This window comes from Pezoporus wallicus, unplaced genomic scaffold (genome assembly GCF_028554395.1).
Source record: "Pezoporus wallicus isolate ANWC-B61680 ecotype Strahan unplaced genomic scaffold, APGP_CSIRO_Pwel_v1 scaffold_7402, whole genome shotgun sequence".
Lineage (NCBI taxonomy): Eukaryota > Metazoa > Chordata > Aves > Psittaciformes > Psittacidae > Pezoporus > Pezoporus wallicus.
Window position 1 is genome coordinate 2,412,298 of NW_026641037.1, and position 22,097 is coordinate 2,434,394.

General features: G+C 40.5%; 1 protein-coding gene across 1 annotated transcript in view; it reads left to right on the plus strand.

Annotated features, from left to right (window-relative positions):
• Positions 1-9,353: 9,353 nt before the first annotated feature.
• GPR149 (G protein-coupled receptor 149) overlaps positions 9,354-22,097 on the plus strand; it is an 87,472-nt gene continuing 74,728 nt past the window's right edge. Inside the window, exon 1 of the mRNA XM_057421716.1 lies at positions 9,354-9,464. The gene's annotated coding sequence lies outside the window, so the exon portion shown is untranslated. The remainder of the gene's footprint in view (positions 9,465-22,097) is intronic.

The window sequence follows — 22,097 nt, forward strand, 5'->3', positions numbered from 1 at the left end:
GGATGCAGAGCCAAGCCCATTAATGGTTGTCCTGGGTTCAGCAGTAGCAGTCATTTTTCTCCTTCTTAGTAGCTGGTGCAGTGCTGGGTTTTTGACTCTCAGCCTGAGATCAACGCTGGTAACACCAGTGTTTTTGGTTGCTGCTCAGTAATGTTGGTTGCTGCTCAGTAATGTTGGTCAGTAACTCTGACCAAGCACTTTCTGAGTCTCATGCTCTGCCAGGGAGGACGGGAAGCCGAGAAGAAGTAGGGACAGGACAGCTGATCCAAACTAGCCAGAGGTATTCCATACCACAGCATGTCATGCCCAGTATATAAACTGGGGGCAGTTACCCGAAAGGGCTACATCACTGCTTGGTCGGGCTGGGTATCAGTTGGCGGGTGGTGAGCAGTTGTGTTCTCTTCCCTTGTTATTTCCCTTATCATTATTATTATTGGTGGTAGCAGTAGTAATTTGTGTTACACCTTAGTTACTGGGCTGTTCTTATCTCAACCCCTGGGAGTTACATTCTTTTGATTCTCCTCCCCATCCCTCGGGGGGGGGGGAAGGAAGGCGGGGGAGTAAGAGAGCAGCTGCATGGTTCTGAGTTACTGGCTGGACTTAAACCACAACAATGGTGTATCTGCAACACATATCTAGGATAAATCCCATTAAAGGCCTTTCTTCAAAGCATGTCTGGCATAGTTGGATTCGAAATGTGAAAACTTGATCTCAGAATAAAATTCTAATAAATTTTTAAGCAGGAAGAGTGGTTTGGGACAGGAGGTGTCGTGCAGCTCCTCAACCAGAAGAAATCCAACACTTAAAAGCTGAGTCTTAAGTCAACTAATACAAACTGAGAAATTAGCTCTTATTTACACGGTCCATTGATGAATTAATGAGATGGAGTTTTACTGATTTTTCTGCATGTTCTAGACACAACTATTAAAATACTGACTTGAGCCTTGAGTCTTGCAGTATGATGGAGAAGTAAACGAAACAAGCTGTACTTTGTTTAAAAAAAAAATCAACCAAAAAAGCAAGGTTTACATGGGAAAAAGGGTGAGGAAGCATGCCTCTAGTCTGTCAGGTTACAGCCTTCCTCAGTAAGCTGGAGGGAATCCTGGAAACTGCTCTTCTGTTTCACATACTTTAAAGTAAGTATGTAAACTGTGATTTCTGTATTGCAGCTTCCACCAGATGGAGAGAATACTTTTCAGAACCCTTTAGTGTTGCTACTAAATGGAGTGAAGATGCTCATCAAAGAGGTGGATCATTAAGAAACTACAGAAAGCAAAATAGTGACTGATCTGGAAATCTAACATGAGTGTTCCCATTCTTTCCCCTTCTAAGGTTATGAATACATATGTTTGAATACTAACCAGAGTTTCAGTACTATCTCAATTAGGTAATAAATAACACTTTTTCTTCACTTTTTGCCATGTGCATAATACAGACCACTTGAACAGCATCAACAAATTGAGATTTTTAGTACATAAAATAACTTCAAATCTTGTTTTCTTCAGTACCCACTTAACCATTTGGGTCTCTTGGTTTACTTAGCAAGAAAACGGCATTCTTTCAGAACTGCTTTTGTAGAAATGAAGGCTGCCGCTGAACTCTGCCATGCAGATAAGGCAGCAAGTGTAGAATTGTGATGTCCTGATGGATGGATATTATGGATATCCACATGGATATTATGCTAATAACTTTTCCAGGTAATTCAACTGCTCAATGGCTCCTTCAAAGAAATGTAATGAGAGGAAAGGCCAGTTCATTATAGTAAAGGAAGTTTTCTCAGCTGTGCTGTCCTAGTGATGACTGTAGAAGTAATCTTGCTGTGCAGCACAGCAGCAGGAGGTTTGGGAGAGTTGAGAATGTCAACTGTACCTCCTGAGATGAAACAGGTACATCTGAGTATACTTAAACTTTAGTCTTTGTAAAAGAGAGAAGGATTGTGTGCTCACAAGGGGAAGAGTTGGGTTGTTTGATGAGCTAGATCAGGGTATGGTGGAAGATGTACTCTGTCCAGTTAAATGAGATTTGCTTTGATCTGAGTTCTTGGGGGAGTTTACAGAGACTGCATGGGGGGAATATGTCTGAGAAACTTTCTTTTGGATTCTGTCAGTTGAGTAAAGCCTTTAAAACAGGAAAATGTAGCAAGGCTGTGTTTCAGCCTGGAGTTTTTAGCACTTTCTCTTCTAGCTCAACTATGTTAGGGCAGGTGGGCAGGAAAGTAAACTAAACTTTAGGGAGACAATACATCAGGTAGTAATTATACTCAGGATAAGAATGAATAAGAGTCTCTTCATGAAAAGTTGTTTGGCAAGTGATTTCACTTAACAGCCCCACTGCTTTATCTCCAGTATTTTGTATCAGTGTAGTGATGTACTGGCATCTCTCTGCCACTGATCTGTGCTCTGCGAGTGAGTTGTACTATCCAGGTTGCAGATTAAAAGTCATTTTCTCACAGCTATACGCCTACTTGCCAAGTTGCTTGTGTTATCAGGTGTTACTCTATTGAAGCTTCAAGCACAGTTCCTGTTCTCCTCTCCAGGAGACGGGTGATTAATTTCTGGTAGATTTTGGATGGAAAAAGGGCCCAGTGGGACATGAGGCGAGTTGCATCAATAGGAGAGATGCATATACAGTTGAGAAGCTGTTTAAGATTTTCTGTATGTAAACTTGGAGAGAAAACAAGGTGCAGTCTTGTGTTGCTCATGATCAAGTTTGAGGAATATAAAGAAATAGAAAACTTCATAATCTGTCCACATCTGCCATTCCTAATGAGCCCACTCTCCTAAATTAAAGGTACTATGTATGTAATTTGAATATATCTTATAATAATAAAATCTTCTTTTTGTTGTTCTTAAGTTTAGCAACAGTAATTTAGATTTCATATTTCCATCTGAAGTTAATTGTTATTCCTCATAGTTCAGGAGGAGCTGCCAATGGATGCCTAATCAAGAGAACTCAAGCTAAATTATGCTTCGTGGCAGTTAATCTTAAATTTTGTGCCAGTGTTCAGTAGAGATCCATCCTGTCCCATAAATAAGAACAGTATTATTCCTTTGGAGAAATTATTGTGTATATGAAACAAGATTTTTTTGGAGTGAAAATTTCTTCTGGCCAAAAGCCACAGTACTTTGCTTCTGCCCTTATTACTTGAAAATTGTGCACCTTTGGCAGCCATTTAAATGCATGTTCCCAACATAATAACTTTCCATACACACTTTTCCCTAGAATGACAGTTAGGGATTGGTAATAAAAAGTGCTATTTTAGGACATGGTGGGGGAAAGAAAGAAGTACTGAATTGTAGAGGAGTTAAGCAAAATACTGGTGCATTACTGTGCACACAGAAAACAAATCCAAAGCATGATAGCCGGTATTGGCACCCATCAGAGAATTCCAAACCCCCTTTGTAAATGACCAGGACTGTGTTTGCTCTGGTAACAGGCTTGGAGCCACACAGAAAATAAAAAGCTGTAAGGTATCCTCAGCACTCAGGCAGACATCTCCTGAAGAAAACAAAAAGTGTCTATCTTCCTGTGGTGCATTCTCAGTCACCTTTGTTACAGCATGTGTGCCTGATCCACTATGTGCAGGAACACAAACGTGCAATCACAAATTCATGTCAGAGGGCAGGATGTGTTTAAAAATGTAGGCATTCCAGATGGTCTCCAAGGAGTAGATGTAATCCATTTGACAGGAGAGTAAATAATAACAAGTAAATAATAACAAATAATAATAATAGCAACCCCCAAATAACAAGATCTTCTGGCCATTATTAACTTGAAGGGATTTGTACCAGCACTTCAGAGTGGATTTGAAACTTTTATGTTAATCATAATGAAAGAGCACAGCATTGATCCTTTTCATTGTCACAATGGCTTAATGTGACAAGTGTGTGAAAATCTTAATGAACTGCTGAGCATCAGAGTTCAGAAACCTGAGGAAGTCACAGAGTATAAACCACAGTTGTGCAGATAATGTTGACTACTGGTTCGGAATGCAGAGGTTTCAGAAAAATCAATGTCAGGCTTCAAAAACCAATTTGAAATCTTAAACCAAATGAGATATATTTGATGCTCTTATAGAAAGTCAAAATTACTTCTGATGCCCTTTCCTAGTCTTTTAGATTAACTCTCAGTGGTGCATGGCAGACGGTTTACCTTTGAGATGACAGGTACAGGTCATTATGGCTCCAGACAGGCCAAGTACAGAATTCTCCTCCTTCAGAAAACTCCATCAGGAGCTATGTTCATTTTGATACATAACTGTATTATGTTTTTCTGCAGTATTCTGTTTTCCATCTGGCAAATTACACCATTTAAAGCTGATAACATTTGGTCTAGGATTGCAGAAAGTTGCTTTGCAGTTGCATGAATTCTGTCAAAGCAGGAGGAGGTGCCACACAATTTGAAACTGTTCTTAGTGCAAGGAATAACTCTTAAAATCCCAAAAGGTAGTGCTAAGGCACCACAGAAATTCCTGAATGATTCTTGTGGCTGTGTAATCCCCCAGCATCACAAGGCTGAGACAGGAATCTGAGATTTTTATATGGCTGCTTTTTTGACTCTTCCATCCCTCCTCAGCCCCCAGTGTGCATTCTAGTGTATGGAATATGATCTCATTGTCGCTTTCGTGCCTCTGTTCTTTTGGGCATTGCAGAGTAACTTTTCCACTCTCAGCTGCTGTGGTTTTGTGGTGTTTATTATTTTGTTTGTTTAGCATTTATACTGTAGGTATCATAGCAGCTTGTTTATAATTGTCCTACATATTGTACACAGTTCAAGTAAATGGTAAACCCTCTTTTCTTGGTATTTGATGGTCAGACTTGGTAGTACCACTATGACTATCACATGAAAGACAGATGAAAAGCCACAGCGACTTCATCTTTGTGATGGATATTCCTGCAGCATTTTGTGGTTCCTGGGAGAAGGACTCAGACTACAATTTTTGGCTGCCATACACCCTGTGTTCTCCCTGCCACAGAGGACAGGATTTAGTTGCAGTTATTAAACCCCTGCTTCTCCATTCTTGTGTCAGTGATATATGGATCAGTGTACATATGTCCCAGATAGCAATCTTAACTGCCTTGCTCAGTTGTGGGGATGAGTTCATGTCCTAATGATTATCCTGCAAATAGTCCATTGGTTTCAGACAAATCATGTGGCTAAGGAGGTTGGGCAGTATGTAGAGTAAATGAAAGTTCTTTCCTTTCTGGTCACATTAAGAGAACTTTAATTCAGTGTGCAGGAAAGAACTGAGTGCTTTGATGGTAGAAACTGTTCCTCTAGTTGCCTCTGGTCGGGCTCATGGTGATGCTGTTTGGCAGAATAAATGTAACCACAGCTATCACCTCAGCTCCTTAGAGGTGGTGAAAGTTAGTGTCTTAAACTGCATCCTGTCAGTCACTGGTTTTTGCAAGGAATGTTCTGGTTTGAATGTCCTCATCTTAAAAAACAGCATATTTTATTGTATGACACTTTCATTTGCTAGTTGGTCCAGGGATTTAGATTATAAATAATAAAACTGTTTTGAGAAGACATACCTCATTATAAACAGCTATTGTATCAGAATAGAAATAGATGTATACAGATGAAAAGCTCTGTGGTACAGTTTGAACAGCAGATGCCACATGTCTGGATTGTTAAAAGCAAGCTTGTCTGGTAGTTACTGGGGAGTGGACTGTGCCTTCTAAGTGTGTAGTGAAGGTGGCCATCAGCCTGCATGTCCTGTGGAAAGGATGTGTAAACTCAGCTTCTGTGAGGAAAACCGTAAAAATTTTAAAGAGCTGAAAGAAATCAGGAATATAACATTCAGTTTTCCAAAATACAGTTGAAACTACTATATGCTGTGCATCCTGATTCAAGTTGGAATTACTCATTTTGAGTCAAATTCAGGATTAATGCAAGGTGGACATGCATTTGTTGAAGTTGATAGACTTGCATTCATTCTCACGCAATTTATTTTAATCTAGCAGCTCCAGTCATTGTAGATGTTTTATGGGGATTGATAACACTTAAGTCATAAATCTAGATTAAAAGCCCTAGGGTTGCTTGCAGAAATTTGTTTTGTGGCAGTGATGAAATGGCTCTGCTGTTGCTTTTTTAAGGGACTTCTTTTAGGGCTGACCTAAGCTAGTTACATCCCTTGTTCAAGTTATTTTCTAATTTCACATGCAATAGAGAAAGAGTGACTGAGTTGGAGTAGCTCTTAAGGAATCTCAGTGGTATCAGTTTGACTGACTGGCTTCTTGCTGTGAAGAAAATCTCACCTCTCTGTTCTAATGCCACTGGCTAATACTCGTCACCTGTAGGCCGCTGTGCTACAGCTAATAACTGCTGCTGCACGGTTGCACTAAGATGTGTTGGAAGAATTGTTCACTGCGTCAGCTTTTCTACCTCAGCTATGAATTTTGTTATAAAGAAAGATGTGCTTGGTGTCACTGCCATGGAAGAGCTCAGCTGGAATTTCAAATGCCAAAGGACATGATGACCTGCAGCATAACTGCTACTCCCAACTGTTTTACAGGAAAGAATAGCTTAAGATACACATTCACTCCTGTGCTTCATGTCTATTGCCATAGATGAAGAGAATGTTTTAGTATAGAAGACCTTGAGAAGGCAATGCTGATTTTAATTTTTTTTTTTTTTTTTTTTTTTAGAACTTCTGGTATTCTAACTAAACTGCTAATGACCCCTGGCTGCTCTTGTAGGCATGGTGCACAACGCTGGTCTTTGGAAATGCTTCTATTAGTTTTTCAGCTGATAAGATAGCTTCAGTCTGAACAGAACAAGTCAGATGAAATCTTACTTTTAAAATACACCTATAGATTATGTTATCTGCAATCATAAAATAAATAAAATACACCACTAAATAGAACCAAAGGGCAAATGTGACTAGTCAGATAAAATTAAGTGAGTCAGGACTGACATGAAAAATATGAAAGAAACAGCAAAACTGAGTAAAGTGTCTGAATTATGCAATATATTTGCTGATGCAGAATTGCCCTAATATTGACCTAAATGGATTGCTTTTTGTTACTCTGTTATTCAGACTTGCCATACAGTGAAGAATTCTAAAATGCAAAACTGAAGCAGACTTCTCAGTTTTCACAAGTTACCTTGTTGTGGTCAGTATCTGACAACAGAAATATGAATCATAAAGTATGATTCTTAAACAGGGGAAGTTTAGATTGGATATAAGAAGGAAATTCTTTCCTGTTAGGGTGGTGAGGCACTGGAATAGGTTGCCCAGGGAGGCTGTGAATGCTCCATCCCTGGCAGTGTTCAAGACCAGGCTGGACGAGGCCTTGGGTGAAATGATTTAGCGTTAAGGTGTCCCTGCCCATGGCAGGGGGTTTGGAACTAGATGATCTTAAGGTCCTTTCCAACCCTAATTATTCTATGATTCTTTTGCACATGTCTGAAATAAATGCAGGTGTTTGGCAGCAGGAGCATCACAGACCCCCAGACATACAGGCACAACAGAACATCTTTTGTTGAGCAATAAACGAAACCCTATTTCTTCCACATGCACCAGACAGAACAGCTGCAGCTGGTGTTGCAGTGTTGCTGACCTGGGCCATCGTTCAGCAAAAGGAAGCAAGTGTTTTTCCCTTTTTCTAGGTGCTGTGCAGCCATGAATGGGCAGCTCTGCTTTATAAGCACATGCTTAATGCAGGTCTCACAGTAAGAGGGCTCAGTGCTCTGTAGATGAGAGAGGAAGTGTTGAGCTTATACAGCACACACACATTTGTTTGCCCTAAATGATCACCAAAGGCAGGTTTTATACCCTAGGGAAAAAACTTTCCTGGATTCTTGGTGTTAGACGTCTTGTGCCATCAGAAAGTTTATTTTGTTCATTTAAGGAACTAATCTACTAATAGGTCTTGGAAAAAATTCAACACAGGAGTGATATTTTCTCACTGAATATGGATCACTATTCATACTCATTTTAGTCTGAAAATTTAGTCTGAAAGCTGAATTATTAACTTTTGCTTGGTGATTGCTTTGTACCTCAACATAAGAGATTCTTCCTTTGCCTTTCTTCTTTTTTCCAATGAAAAGACAGTGACATTGATAAATGGCTATGAACACCACAGTGCCAGTTTTAGGATTGCCTTTTTTTTTTTTTTTAAATCAGTACTCCATTTTTCAGCTATTATGGGGCAGTTTTCTTTATTCAGTTTGTGCAGTTTAGTTGGTGGTGGGGATTTGTTTTTTTTTTTCTAAAGGAAAAAATTTAATATATTGGAGTGGATTTCCATAAAGTCAGAAGCCCAAGGCTGTGGAGGAATGTGCTGAATTTTCATGTGCACACTACATTTCCATGCATAGATCAAATTAATTGTGTGCGTGTTTTTGCTTGGGGCCTTGTGCTTTCTCTTTTGGAACAGAGGGAGTATTTTATTTTGTTTTATCTTGGAACAGCTTTACATACTGTTGCCTACGGATCAGTTGGACCCTCTGCAGCTCATGTTTGCTGCGGGATAGTAGTAGAGACAGTGGGAAAGTCGCGAATTAGACTGTATTTATGCTCTGGGACTGTAATAAAGCTGAAGGTGCAATAGAGACTTGGTTCTACTGAGTTGAAAGTGCCTTTACAGCCAGACTGAACTCAAGCTGCCAACAGATTTTGCCGTGTCATCTTGGACCCCTTCTAAGAAAAAATGAGAGAAAACTGCAGCAAGGGTAGATGAGTTGCGTCACAAGTGATGCTCTTCCTCTAACCAAGCACATTTCACCTGAGAATGTAACCAAACAGTCCTAACATAGAGTGGTCCCAGGGATTTTCCCTCTTGTATTTGAAGGGCAGTCAGTCTCTGAGCTAGCATAGGTGTTCATGGTTTCTTGGCTTTTCTTGAAACACAGGCGTAGTCTGTCTTAACTTGTATCTGAAAGTAAGACCAGTAAAGAGTGTTTGAGGTTGAGTTAGTTTAGCAGAGGTAGAAGTGAGATCATAAGAATTGTTATACTGTTTTGGACTGAGTTCAGCATAGAATATAGCTATGAATGGAGAGACAGTTTCTGGTATTTTTTTGTTGGCACTGCAACTTTAATGGTAATATATCAGATGTATAAAAGGAATCTGAAAGAGCTACGTGAGAAACAAAGAGCATGAACTGCAGACACACCTGACCTGGGAGAAAAGGAAAGCTAGAGACATAGATATGGGGTGTCCCACATTGTAATTACGTGACTGAAGCTAGGCTGATTCTCTTTGCTCTCAATATGGTTTATTATTGTTATTACTGTCACAGTTACTGTCATCCAGTGTATTTTGCCAAGTTTAAACCACAGCATTGTTGGTAACAGAATTCAGCATGTTTAGATTTCTTTCTACTCGCCCACCAGGTAAATCATAGCTTGTACTCAAGGCATCCATGCTTTGGCCTTTTCCTCCTCCCTTTGACCAGCATGGAAATGGCCCTAGTGGGATTTGGCTGCTGAGCAGCAGGAGTTTGGAGAAGAAAGTGGTTAGTGTAAACCTGCATATCCTGTTTATCCTGACAGCATGCGCCGCTGAGAAATAATGATGTGGCCAAGCTGACCATAGAGAATGCTAGTATTTAATCACCCTTGTTGTTCATAGTGGAGCAGTGTTTTTCAGTGCTGGCAGACAAAGGTGGCTCATGTGTGGGCCATGGAATTAATAATTTAATGCAGATGCTCCATTGTTGTGCCTTGCCAGTAGGTGAGTGTGGTCTGAGTAGCATCATGGAAGGCAGAACACATCATCAAAGCGTGTGTTGTGTTCCTGGCTATATCCTGAGTGTTGGACTTGGCAGGCAATTTTACAAAATAAGTAGAGGAAGGTAGAGGCCCATAAAGTGATGCTGACATGTGTACTGTGTTTCAGCAGGCACCCTTGGGAAGAGACATTCATTCAGTTCCCAAACTTTTGAGATGTTGTGTAGAAGGAAAACACACGCAAATGACTTCTAAGCTTCCAGCTACATGCAGCAGTTACAGCAGTACTTGAATATAAATGCCAGATACAAACTCAAGGACAGAAACATCCCTGAAATTCTACCTACATAAACTGATGAAATCAGTGTATTTGCTTGGGCAGGAAAGAATTTCATGCACTTTTCTAAAATAAAACTGACTCTTCCAAGGCCCCAAGCAACTGTCCCTTCAGAATGTCACTGCAGCTGGAAAACTCTGAATCCCAGAGCCTTCCAATTTGGGTAGCTGTGAAATAGCCTCAATCTTGCTATTTGGTCAGGAGATTGCAAAGAGAACTATTGCTGTTATAAATAAGGTTCTACAGAGAATGGTGCTCTTCTCTTCCAGCTCCATAGGGTTGTGCTCTGTCGGGCAGTGTTACAACTAAGCAACCTGAAGGACTGGCACACCTGATGCATACCTGATGCATAAAGACACATGTTAGCTGTGTGTCAGGGCAACACTGTTCTTTGGGAAACAATACTTCCAAGTGATAAAAATGCAGGGAGAAGAGAGTTTTTTTAGCTATTTGCATTAGGAATGGCCAGTTGCCAGTTAAAGTAGTTGTATGAGAGTAAGAAATAGTTTGCATGCCATGTGTATATACGTTCAGGTTTAGTGTTAATCCCGACTTTGTTGTTTGTAGAAAGTTCATCTGCAATATGTTGAAAAATCACTTACACCTAGTATCCACCATTGGCTGGCATGATACCTGTATGTATCTTACAGAAAAAGGAAGTGGAAGAAATCAATCAGGATTAGGAATGGTCCTTTGAGAGAGAGAATTGTATTTAAATAGTGTAATAATTAATTTGGGAAGACTGCAAGGGGAATAACTGTAACTGTTCTTGGATTGTAAAATTTAAATTCCTTTCTTGGTTACACAGATAATGCTCCTCTCCTCCTTCCCACTTTCATTGTTACCTTCAGGGACTACAGCAAGTTTTTCTCGTTATTAGCTGATAATCTTACTTTATCTGGCTGAGGGGAATGCACTCCCTTCTTCTCTCCCTCCCTCCCTCCCTCCCTCCCCCCTTCCCTCCCTCCCCCCTCCCTCCCTCCTTCCCTCCCCCCTCCAGTGCTCTCTGGCTACAGAAAATTTGTTTGTCTGTTAATTCTCATTATTAGCTCCCCTATGTACTATGCAGTCTTCCTCTTTTAGCCTCCTCTATTACTACATTTTCTCTTGCCTTTGCTATCTCTTTCCATATACATACTCTGAAAAAGTTTGCCAACCCTGCTGTTGTTAATGTTTATACAAGCTAGTTCACGTGAACAAAATTAGGATGTTGTTTAGCCAAACTGTCTCACTGCACATTTTGATTTCCTAGATTTATGATAGAGCAGCTGTGGCTGAGTCCCATTTGAAAAACTTTTGGGATTTTTTCCTGTAAGTGTGAAATGATATAAACCCTTGGAATGGGAGAAAGGTTTTCTCTATCTAAAGCAGTAACAGTAAAACCTGTTTATGTTCAGGCTATTTGTAATACAGGACTGATGTATTCTTTCACCAATGGATTTCTACCTAGAAGAATTGACTTTCTGATAAGAATTAAACCTGTAGCTTCCTGTTTTACTACTTGCATATGGGCCATATTTTGCAATAAAACAAGCTTAGCAGTGTCATTCTACTTCTTCCCTCTCTGCCAAACTTCATCTGGGAAGAGTAGTGAAATAGAGTGGACACAGGGAAAAGTGATACAGAATTAATGGGAACGTGCTCTTCAGGCATTGTCAGCAGCAGTCAGGGCCTGGCTTGTTATCTAGACATACTAACCTGAGCTTCAGTTCAACAATACAGGAAATGGGAATGGGTGCTCTTAAAAGGAAACCCTTCTGACTTCGCAAACGTAGGTCTGTATTGAAACAAGCAAAGAATATACCAGGGAATATCACATCAGCTTGAAATGAACAGAAACAATAAATAGGGTTGATGATAAAGTAAAACTATTCCACCTCCTCACGTCTTTTAACAACTTCAGCAGCCATCCACTTATTTGACATCAGTCCTAGCAAACATGCAATACGTTTCTTATAATAAAGATATGTTTATCGCATGTTTTTGACAGTTTCTGGCATTGTCCCAGAATTTGAGACAGGTTAAGGCTCAACAGTGGTTGAGCAATTTCTGCTGATTCCTCAAGAAGGCAAGTGGAGGGAGTATTGCTGGACAGGCAGCATATAAATGTGTAGTTGCGTTTTCGCTGCTCACATTCCTGTGTTAGGAATGAGGGCTGTGCTCTAATCTAGAACATAAAGCTCACACAGTGGGTTTTTTTTACTTTCTTACGTGCTGTTATTTTCTAACCTGTCATTTCCACTTCCAAAAAGAATCAAATAAACACAGGCAATAGAAACCCACTTCTTGGCACAATCAAGTCTTAATTGTCATTGCTGGTGGTGGAGAATAAGAAAATAATACAAATATATGGTGAAAAGCAGAAAGTTCTCCCTCAGGATCAGCCATCTACCTACGTTACTTGTGAGTGCCAGTTTGTTTCTTAAGCCATTTGCCTGTTTGGTTAAAGAAACTGGAAACATCCCAAAATCCTTTGGTTGCTAGCAATCCCAGGAAATTCTTGGGAAGTTAACTTCAGAGGTGAGAGCACTGGGCCAATTTCCAGTAAATAATTTTGAGCCCAGTTGTTGTAAGGATTTGTGTCTCCCTAAAAACTCCCCAAACTGCCATTCTTCACCAGAAATTATACCTGATTATTTTAAAATTAGCTGAAAGAGGGAGGTCACAAGCAGTTCAGCTGCATACCAAGCAGGCCTGAGTGCTTGTGAATTGTGCATGTGTGTGGACAGTTTGCGCACAAGCCTGATGTCACAGTCACCATCTGACCAAAACTAGTCAGCACTGAATTCTGCCCTCAATTAGTTGAAGGAGGTTCCCTCTAGAAAGAGTTCAGGAGTGGACAGTCCAGGAAGATTTGATGTAAAGGACCATTTGGGGTTTTGTAGTCTTCCTTTGCCTAGCAAAGCATACTGTTGATATCTAGAGTAATTTAGGTCCTGTTAGAGGTCTGTTTTCAAGAAGAAGAGGTCTTAGAGGCTCCACGACTCCAAAGTGTTGACAGAATGACTATTCAAATTTGAAAATGAAAACTTTTTTTCAAAACTCAGTGTAACAGTTGTCATTTGAATCATGATGCCACATGTTCTGGTACTATTAGAGCTGTAGTTTGCATTAGTTTTGTAGCTTGGAGAACTGTCTGCTTTATGATACTGCATCATTCAGTTCCAATTTCTAGCTGTGTACAGACTTTTCTCTATAGCCCTCTCCCCTCCAGTATAAATGTGTGTTTGTATTCTGAGTGTGAAGGAAGGCAGGACTCAGCCAGAAGGCCTCTGAAGAGATTGAAAGGGTAGGCACTGCAGCTTCATTCCTTGTGAAATAGAGGGAGTGAGAGAGGGAAATTAAAGAATTTGGGGAAGAGGAGAATATGAGTCGTGTCTGGCTGGAGAAGGGAGGCTGACAGTGTTCTGAGTGAGATTGGGTAGAAAAAGGAAATCAAATTCTCAGATTACCTGGAGAGGTTTGTGGGGAAAGGGAGCACCAAACATTCTGACACTGTGAAGTTTAATTTACTACATGGACCAAGGGAGAGCTGGGCTGTGCTGGAAGAAGCTTGGCTCAGCATGGACCTAAGAAGGTAAGTAAGTTTCTGTGGGAATTCATAGAATCATAGAATAGTTAGGGTTGGAAAGGACCTTAAGATCATCTAGTTCCAAACCCCCTGCCATGGGCAGGGACACCTTACACTAAACCATCTCACCCAAGGCCTCGTCCAGCCTGGTCTTGAACACTGCCAGGGATGGAGCATTCACAACCTCCCTGGGCAACCCATTCCAGTGCCTCACCACCCTAACAGGAAAGAATTTCCTTCTTATATCCAATCTAAACTTCCCCTGTTTAAGTTTTAACCCATTAACCCTTGTCCTATCACTACAGTCTCTAATGAAGAGTCCCTCCACAGCATCCCTATAGGCCCCCTTCAGATATTGGAAGGCTGTTATGAGGTCTCCACGCAGCCTTCTCTTCTCCAGGCTGAACACCTCCAACTTTCCCAGCCTGTCCTCATGCGGGAGGTGCTCCAGTCCCCTTATCATCTTGTGGCCCTTCTCTGGACTTGTTCCAACAGTTCCATGTCCTTTTAATGTTGAGGACACCAGAACTGCACACGATACTCCAGGTGAGGTCTCACAAGAGCAGAGTAGAGGGGCAGGATCACCTCCTTCGACCTGCTGGTCACGCTCCTATTAATGCAGCCCAGGATACAGTTGGCTTTCTGGGCTGCAAGCGCACACTGCCGGCTCATGTTCATTTTCTCATCAACGAACACCCCCAAGTCCTTCTCCACAGGGCTGCTCTGAATCTCTTCTCTGCCCAACCTGTAGCTGTGCCTGGGATTGCTCTGACCCAGGTGTAGGACCTTGCATTTGGTATGGTTAAACTTCATGAGGTTGGCATCAGCCCACCCCACAAGTGTGTCAAGGTCCCTCTGGATGGCATTCCTTCCCTCCAGGGTATCAACCGAACCACACAGCTTGGTGTCATTGGCAAACTTGCTGAGGGCGCACTCAATCCTGCTGTCCATGTCAGCAACAAAGATGATAAACAAGAACGGTCCCAACACCGATCCCTAAGGGGCACCACTCGTTACTGGTCTCCAGCTGGACATTGAGCCATTGACCACAACTCTTTGTGTGTGGCCATCCAGCCAGTTCTTTATCCACTGAGTGGTCCATCCATCAAATTGATGTCTCCAATTTAGAGACAAGGATGTCATGCAGGACAGTGTCGAACACTTTGCACAAATCCAGGTAGATGACATCAACTGCTCTACCCCTGTCCATCAGTTCTGTAGCCCCATTTTAGAAGGCCACCAAATTGGTCAGGCAGGATTTCCCCTTAGTGAAGCCATGCTGGCTGTCACCAAGCACCTTGTTGTTTTTCATGTGCCTTAGCATGCCTTCCAGGAGAATCTGCTCCCAGATTTTGCCAGGCACAGAAGTGAGACTGACTGGTCTGTAATTCCCCGGGTCATCCATTTTCCTCTTCTTGAAAATGGGGGTTATATTTGCCTTTTTCCAGTCATTGAGAACTTCACCTGACTGCCATTATTTTTCAAATATGATGGACAGTGGCTTTGCAACTTCATTCGCCAGCTCCTTCAGGACCCGTGGATGGATTTCATCAGGACCCAGGGACTTGTGCACATTCAGATTTTTAAGATGGTCTCGAACCAGAGTACAAAGAGTACTAATTCATAACGGATACAAAAGCCAAGCTGAACTGATGCAGCAGGTATGGTGTGGTCCCCGATGACAGGATCTTTGCTTTAGGATATTTCTGCTTGAAAATTTGGAGATGTGAAGGCTACAAGCAGGAACACTGATAGAGATACTTACTTTTTTTACTATTTAGGCTTATAAGTAGAGATGGACAATAATAGTTTCCAGTTCTCATTTATTTATAATTTTATCTTAATCATGACCCCAAATAATAAATCTCTGTGTTACGCAGGAAAGGAATTCAAAGTTCAGAGAAGCTCATTTGGGCAAAGTCTTGCAGTGTGGAAAGTCGAACACTTGGTGAACTTTTTAATCGCAGCCTGATGCCTTAAGCCCAGGCCATTCTTCACTTTTCTTTTTGAAAGAAAGAAGAGCTGAAATGATGTCATACCTTCCTGGGCAAAAGAGCTGTTAGACTGCATTAGTGTCAGTTTAGCATGAGAAACGCTTTCAGAGCAGCTTGCCAGGAGACAAAATGAGTTTGATGAGCATTGTCTTTGGACAAATCAGCTGAGATCACCTTATTAGAGCAAGATGTCTGAAACATGCCAGGCTTGAGCAAAAACTAGAAGATGGGCTAGAGCAGGAGGAGACAACACATCAAAACAAATGAGTGTCGATGAGTCAGGGAAGGCAAAAGAGCTTTGCGTTGTATTGAGCCAGTTAGGCCCCTTGTGTGTGCTATAGAGGAGAGAATCTGAAGTTCTATTTGGCAAACTCTGTGAGAAGCTATTGTTATAGTTAGTACTACCACTGATAAAAATACAAATCATACTGTTTGTGTTCTGTGAAGGGGAGATGTCAATCCTGTCGGGTTCTCTTTCTCTGCCTCTTTCCACTCTCTGACAAATAGGCATGATTATAGAAAGATGCTGGAAGCTGCAGTGGGCTCAATCATATTTTGGCAGTGCTTCTAGGACATGTGACTTTCCCCTACATTTCTTTTTCCATAATGATCACTCTGTATATTCCTGACAGAAGTTTTTGGGCTCTGTGTTTGGTGTCACAAATTGAAACTGCTGAGACTGCCAAAATGGAATTCTTCCTTCTGCCCAGGTTCTGTGGTCAAACTCAAAATCCCTTTACACCACAAACATAATACTGTTGGCAGACTAAATTACAGTGCCGTTGCTTCCCAATTGATTTGAAATGTAGTTGCAATTTGTAGTGAAAGAAAGTGGGCAGACAGATCTGTAGTGAAAGAGTAATGTGGTCAAAGCACTACATGACAGTGGGGCATGAAATGTCATTTGAGAAGTTACTGAGAAGGAATGGGGGCTCATTAGGTGTCTGAAAATATTATGTGATCCTTTAAACATCTTTTGACCTTCAGAAAACACTTGAGTTCTCAGTGAGACTGGGAAGGCATTATTTTGTTATCTTCCTGTACCAGATACAGAATGCATGTGACCTCGTATCCTTAGGTGAAGATAGGCAATTTATCACTGAGGAAGATCACAAATTCGAGTTTTTCTTCCAGGCTGTACTTCTTTGCTTCTCACTGTGGGGACTAAAAAACACAGGGATTGAAAATAGTTCAACTGGTTTTTATCATTGACATACATGAATGCTCTGTCCAAGCTGCTGTTCAAGCTGGTATCGATTTCTTTAACAAAACCTTGCTGCCTTACTGGAGAGGCTCTTATCTGCACTTCCATGACTTCCATCATTAAAAAGTCGTGTTTCAAGAGCAAAGCTGCCTTCAACAATATCTGCTTGCATATATTGACAGCTATATACTGAAGTGAAAGGCCCTGTGAATAGTTTTACATATATTCTGACACTCTGGATAGGATTCACAATTTACTGCCTCAGTGATCCGTAGTTAAAAATAAACTCAGAACTGACTGACTAAGATTTAAATAAAAGGTTACTGCAACATAGCTAAATGAGTCCAGTTTAGTTTAGCATAAACAAAAAAAATTAACATAAACTAAGACTGTGACAGCCTAGCTTGCCTTGGAGCAACTTGTCATGTTGCCATAGCCAGTACTCCTCTTCTTACATTCCTGTTGCTCTGTTAAGTCGTGCTGCCCTTGGGGAGATCAAGAGGGTGCAGCCTGGCAAGAAGTATCAGAATGTCATAAACTCTGACACGAGGCAAATGTAGATAAAAAGGTGGAAGAATCATTTTTATTAGCAGGAGGCAGCAGAACCAATGTTGTGTTCTGTCTACAGCTCAGAGAAACACGAGGACATGCAGCACATGATTACCTGCAAGATGTCTTTTACTTCAAGTTTATCACTAGGTAGAAAGAGGCATAAAACAGGTAATGACTTAAGGGTGTTAGGCTGATCCTCCATCAAGGTCATCCTCTAAAGTTTTCAACAACCAATAGGACAAAATGTTATTTTTCCTTTCCTCTTTCTGTGCACCCTACAATGAAAGTAGGGGAAGAAAAGGAAAAACACTGTAGAAACTAAGTGTAAAGGAAGTGTGAAAATAAAATAAATACAGTTTCCATGGCTGCTTCAATGTGATTTTGTAGAAAATGCACAAATGTTTTCCCAGTATATCAGTATTTGACATACTTCTTTCTACATAATATAATGTTAAAAAATGGAAGAATTAAATAATGAAAGAGAAATTTCTAGTGAGGATGAGCAGAGTAGTTTCCAATTTAGCTCATGTATCTGTACATTCATGCTGGACCTTTGTCAACACACATTAAAAATACCTCATCAGTTTAACCCATTTACTTTTCTAAGAGAATCCTGGGAGATCGTTGCTGTTAAATGAATTAAGAGACACAGCCAGTGTAGAAAAGGAACCTTTAAATGTTTAATTTTTCTGTTGCATAATATACTGGGTGACACACGTGTTGTCTAAGAAGACATCTTACAAAGCAGTCACACACTGACAGTTGAAATGGAGAGTGATTTATGTGCTTGTGTACTTTCCATTGTGGGCATCCAGGTTTGGACTGAGTCTTGCAAGTGACTACCTGTACAGGGACTGCTCAGTGCAGGGAGTATTTATAGCATCTGTGCTGCCTTATTCTTCTGTGGTTGGTTGGTTGGTTGGTTGGTTGGTTGGTTGGTTGGTTGGTTGGTTTGTGGGAGTTTTGGCATCTGATCCAAACTCCATTAAAGGCTAGAAAAAGAGTTTCAGGCAGCTTTGAATCAGCCCATCGATGAGAGAAGTCTGCATCAAGCATCAAATTTTTGTTCCTAATCCTCTGGGAGTTCCATATATTGCAGACTTCTAAGCTGATGAAGGAGCAACGCTTCAGCTCTTTTGTGTTGCAGAGGGAATGCTCTTATGAACTCCTGAAAATAAGTGAGGCAAAGACCATAATTTTGTTACCACCAGAATCTATTTTAAAATGCCTAAATAAATGTTTCATATGCCAGTATAGCAAAATTATTTTTGTACCCAAGTACTTAAAAGGAATATATGCACTTGCATGAACTGGACATTTAATAATTTTCTTATATGCATTTTAAATTTGACAAACAGCAATGTTTCACTGTACGTTTTAAGGATAATTTTACTAAAAAACGTATCTAGGAAAGAAAGAAAAAAAATGTCCGCCAATTGTTGCAGCTTATAGTTCTTGGCCATTTTCATACTGCACTTAAAAACATCATACAGGTGAGCAAAATTATCTTAAAATATTATTTTCTTTAGTTTCTTCATTTTGATGTTTTTCTGTGCAGAGCTGCACACTGTATGGAAAATGGCACAAGGTATTCATCTGAAGAGGGAATGAAAGACTTTCTGGGTATGAACAGTGCATTTCTGCCAGCTGCTATTTAAGACCTACTTCAGAAAGTCTGACTGTATGAGACTGCTGTGGGCTGTTCTATTTTGACCCAGTTTGCTGCACTTTTGCTTTGGTTCTTCCCTTCAGGTATAAGTAAATACTTTCCTGAGTTTATTTGGGGTGTGAAAGAGTAAAACTGAAGTACTGACTGATGGGTGATCCACCCAGTCGTTCTGGTAATCACTGATGTCATTGGCAGGCAGTTTAAGAGGCATCACATTATGCTTGCTTCTACTTTATTTGAACTATAAATAGAGAACTTGAGCCCTTCTGAGTGAAATACTCCCCTTCACTGCCATTAGGTAACAGGTTTGCATTCTCCCTCTGCCACATGTCTGTCATAAGCAATATGCTTGTCCATGTGGATGTCTGTATCTATTGCAGACCTTTCACCAAAAGCTGAAGGACATTGCTCAGTGGGTGTTAATTACGTTGTCATAATTCTGAAAGTTAATCCAGTGCTTTCTTCTCTCCTTTTCTCTGTTTTCTCTGCCATCTCCCCCCCCCCAAAAAAAAAAAAAAGAATTCTAACTTTTGAGCCCTCTTCTACTGAAATCAGAAGTAGCTTTGTACCTGGAAAAGGTGAAACATCAGATCCTGAATTTTCTTGAGGAAAAAAATCCTAAAATAAACTTGCCATAGAAATCAGAGTGCATGGTAGTCCCACCTCTATAATCCTGCAAAACATTTTGAAGTCTCATGGTTGGTACCCAGTCACGGTGACACTTTCATTCTTTGTTGTTTTTCCTCAAGCTGGATGTGCTTGGCTCCTATAAAAATGAAAGAGTAATGAAAGTAGCTAATTGCAATGTAAAAAGCTTTCTCAGAGAATTCTGTTAACATATTTAAATCCTGGAGATCTGAGTAATGTCCAGCTTTCTTTCTTAATCCTGTGGAATAAGAGCTCAGACTTCCCAGGGTACACACAGTAGGACTTGAAGTTATATTCCAGTGACTTATTTTCAGGCTTCATCAAAACCTCAGTGTTTAGCTCACTCTTGATAAAAGTTTTGCGAAGCTTCATGAATGTTTTCTGTTCTTGAGCTCGACCTTAAGTAGGCTCCAGTAGTGATCTTTCTCTGGAAGGCAAAGACATTACATACTACAGAAGTGCATTTATTAAACCAGGTGTTTTATGTATGTTAGAATGATGCACATCATATAATAGAAAACTGGATTCTGTAATATGTTCTCATGGGAATTGGAGGACAATAAGTGGTATGGTATATAAATTATTATCACATACTTACAGAAGTCCAAACAGTACTTTTGCTTTACAACTATTGCCAAGAAGATTAATCTTGATTTGTGAAATACTTCCGACTTCCATTTTATTAGATTTTGGCTGATGAAGCTGATGCATTTGATATACTCCTGAACAAAGTAAAAATAAAAATTAAGGATATTTTTTGTATTATTCAATAAAAGACCACATTTCCACTAGTTTATATCACTGCAGTGAGATACTTTAAGAGAATAAATGGTTTGGTGGGCCTTGGTTATGTCATATTTTTATTATTATGAAGAATGGATTTTTATTAAATAAATTTTCAATTTTATAAATAGAGTATTGTAGTAGCGGTCGTGTAATACAACACTGTTCTGTATACTTTTCAGTAGTCAAAGTTCCTAATTCAGATATGTTTTCGTCGGGCTAAAATTCAGTTTGATTCCCTTACTGCTTTTATTTTACACTCAGTGGGACATGAATGAATATGCTTCAGGTTTTAGGGCAAAGAGGGAGCTAAGAACATCCACTGTGTATTGGGTGTTTCGGAGTTGAAGCAAAGCTTTTTTTTTTTTAATTGATTTGTTTTTCCACAATCAAGATTCAAGCCACAAAGGGTTGATTCTTCATTAATTCACTGAAATTTCAGAATGTAATGTCAGATCTAAACAAGTGAAGCCAGAAATCCTAGGAGGGGTGGGAATGGAATGACAGGAAAAGGGATGGTGATTGTGGAAGCCCCTAAAGAAGCACTTGATCCAGAAAGGTTGTGATTAATTTGAGGCACTGCTATTGTGTCATGACTGACAGTCTGAACTGAAGAAAGTCCAGGAATGATATATTCACAAAAGTGTGCATAAGATTAAGGAGAAACCTGTCTTCTCCTGTGAATTTGACCTCAGGTAACATCATGTCTCTCTTAAGATGTCAGCACTTCACCATCCTGCATGTGTCCTCCAGCATGGGGTGGCTGGCTGAGGTGTAGTCCCTTCAGCTGGCATGTACCTTCACTGGCAAGAGGTGCCAGGGGTGAAGTGATCTGTCAGGGCAGCCCTCTGGCCAAACACCAACAGCCTCTGCCTAGGAGTAATGAAGAGCTGTTCATTGTAAACAAAAGAAATTACTTGAGATGCCTCGAATAGTTAAGTGTGGGGAGGTTCAAATGCTTCCCATAAGGAGCCAGCTGAGCTAGCAGCTCTTCCCAGGAAGTTCAGTCTTCTCCCAGGATATGTAAACTGCCCCAGATTAAATGCATGGATCCTTGGGGTGAAGGCTTTGAAAAAAAAGAGTGCTGAGGAAAGAAGTTTTCTTGATTTTCCTTGTCTTCTGCATCTGCATATAATCAAGGGTTACTTGTACTGTGACGTTATGAAATGTGGGGGTAACTGAGCTGGCTTAGGTATTGGTGACAGCAAGATTGGACTGGAGGTTGTGTGGCCTCTCTGCAAGTGTGTTCCCACTTTTCTGTAGTGAGGTTGTGATAGAAACTCTAAACCAATCCTCTACACAATAGTACATTTTAAAATCAGAGCTGTGATCACAAAACTGTGAAGGTGAGCTGTGTTCCTCACGAATGTCCACCAGTCTTTGTGTTCGAAAGTAACACTTGTGAATGCTCCTTAATCAGAGAATGACTGGCGCTGCCAAGCACAGCAGATTCAGCAGACAGCCAATGCAGTATGCTCCAGGGTCTTGGCTGTGACATGGCTGGTATGCCAGTTAGCCCACAGTTGTGACTAACCACCGTCTGCATTCTTATGCAGCACAGATGTTGCTTGAATCTTTCATTTGAGGTCTTAAATTATTTAGTGTTGGATTCCTGTGAGGCCTCTCACTTGCATTATCATGTTTTTTAAGTGTTGCTTTAT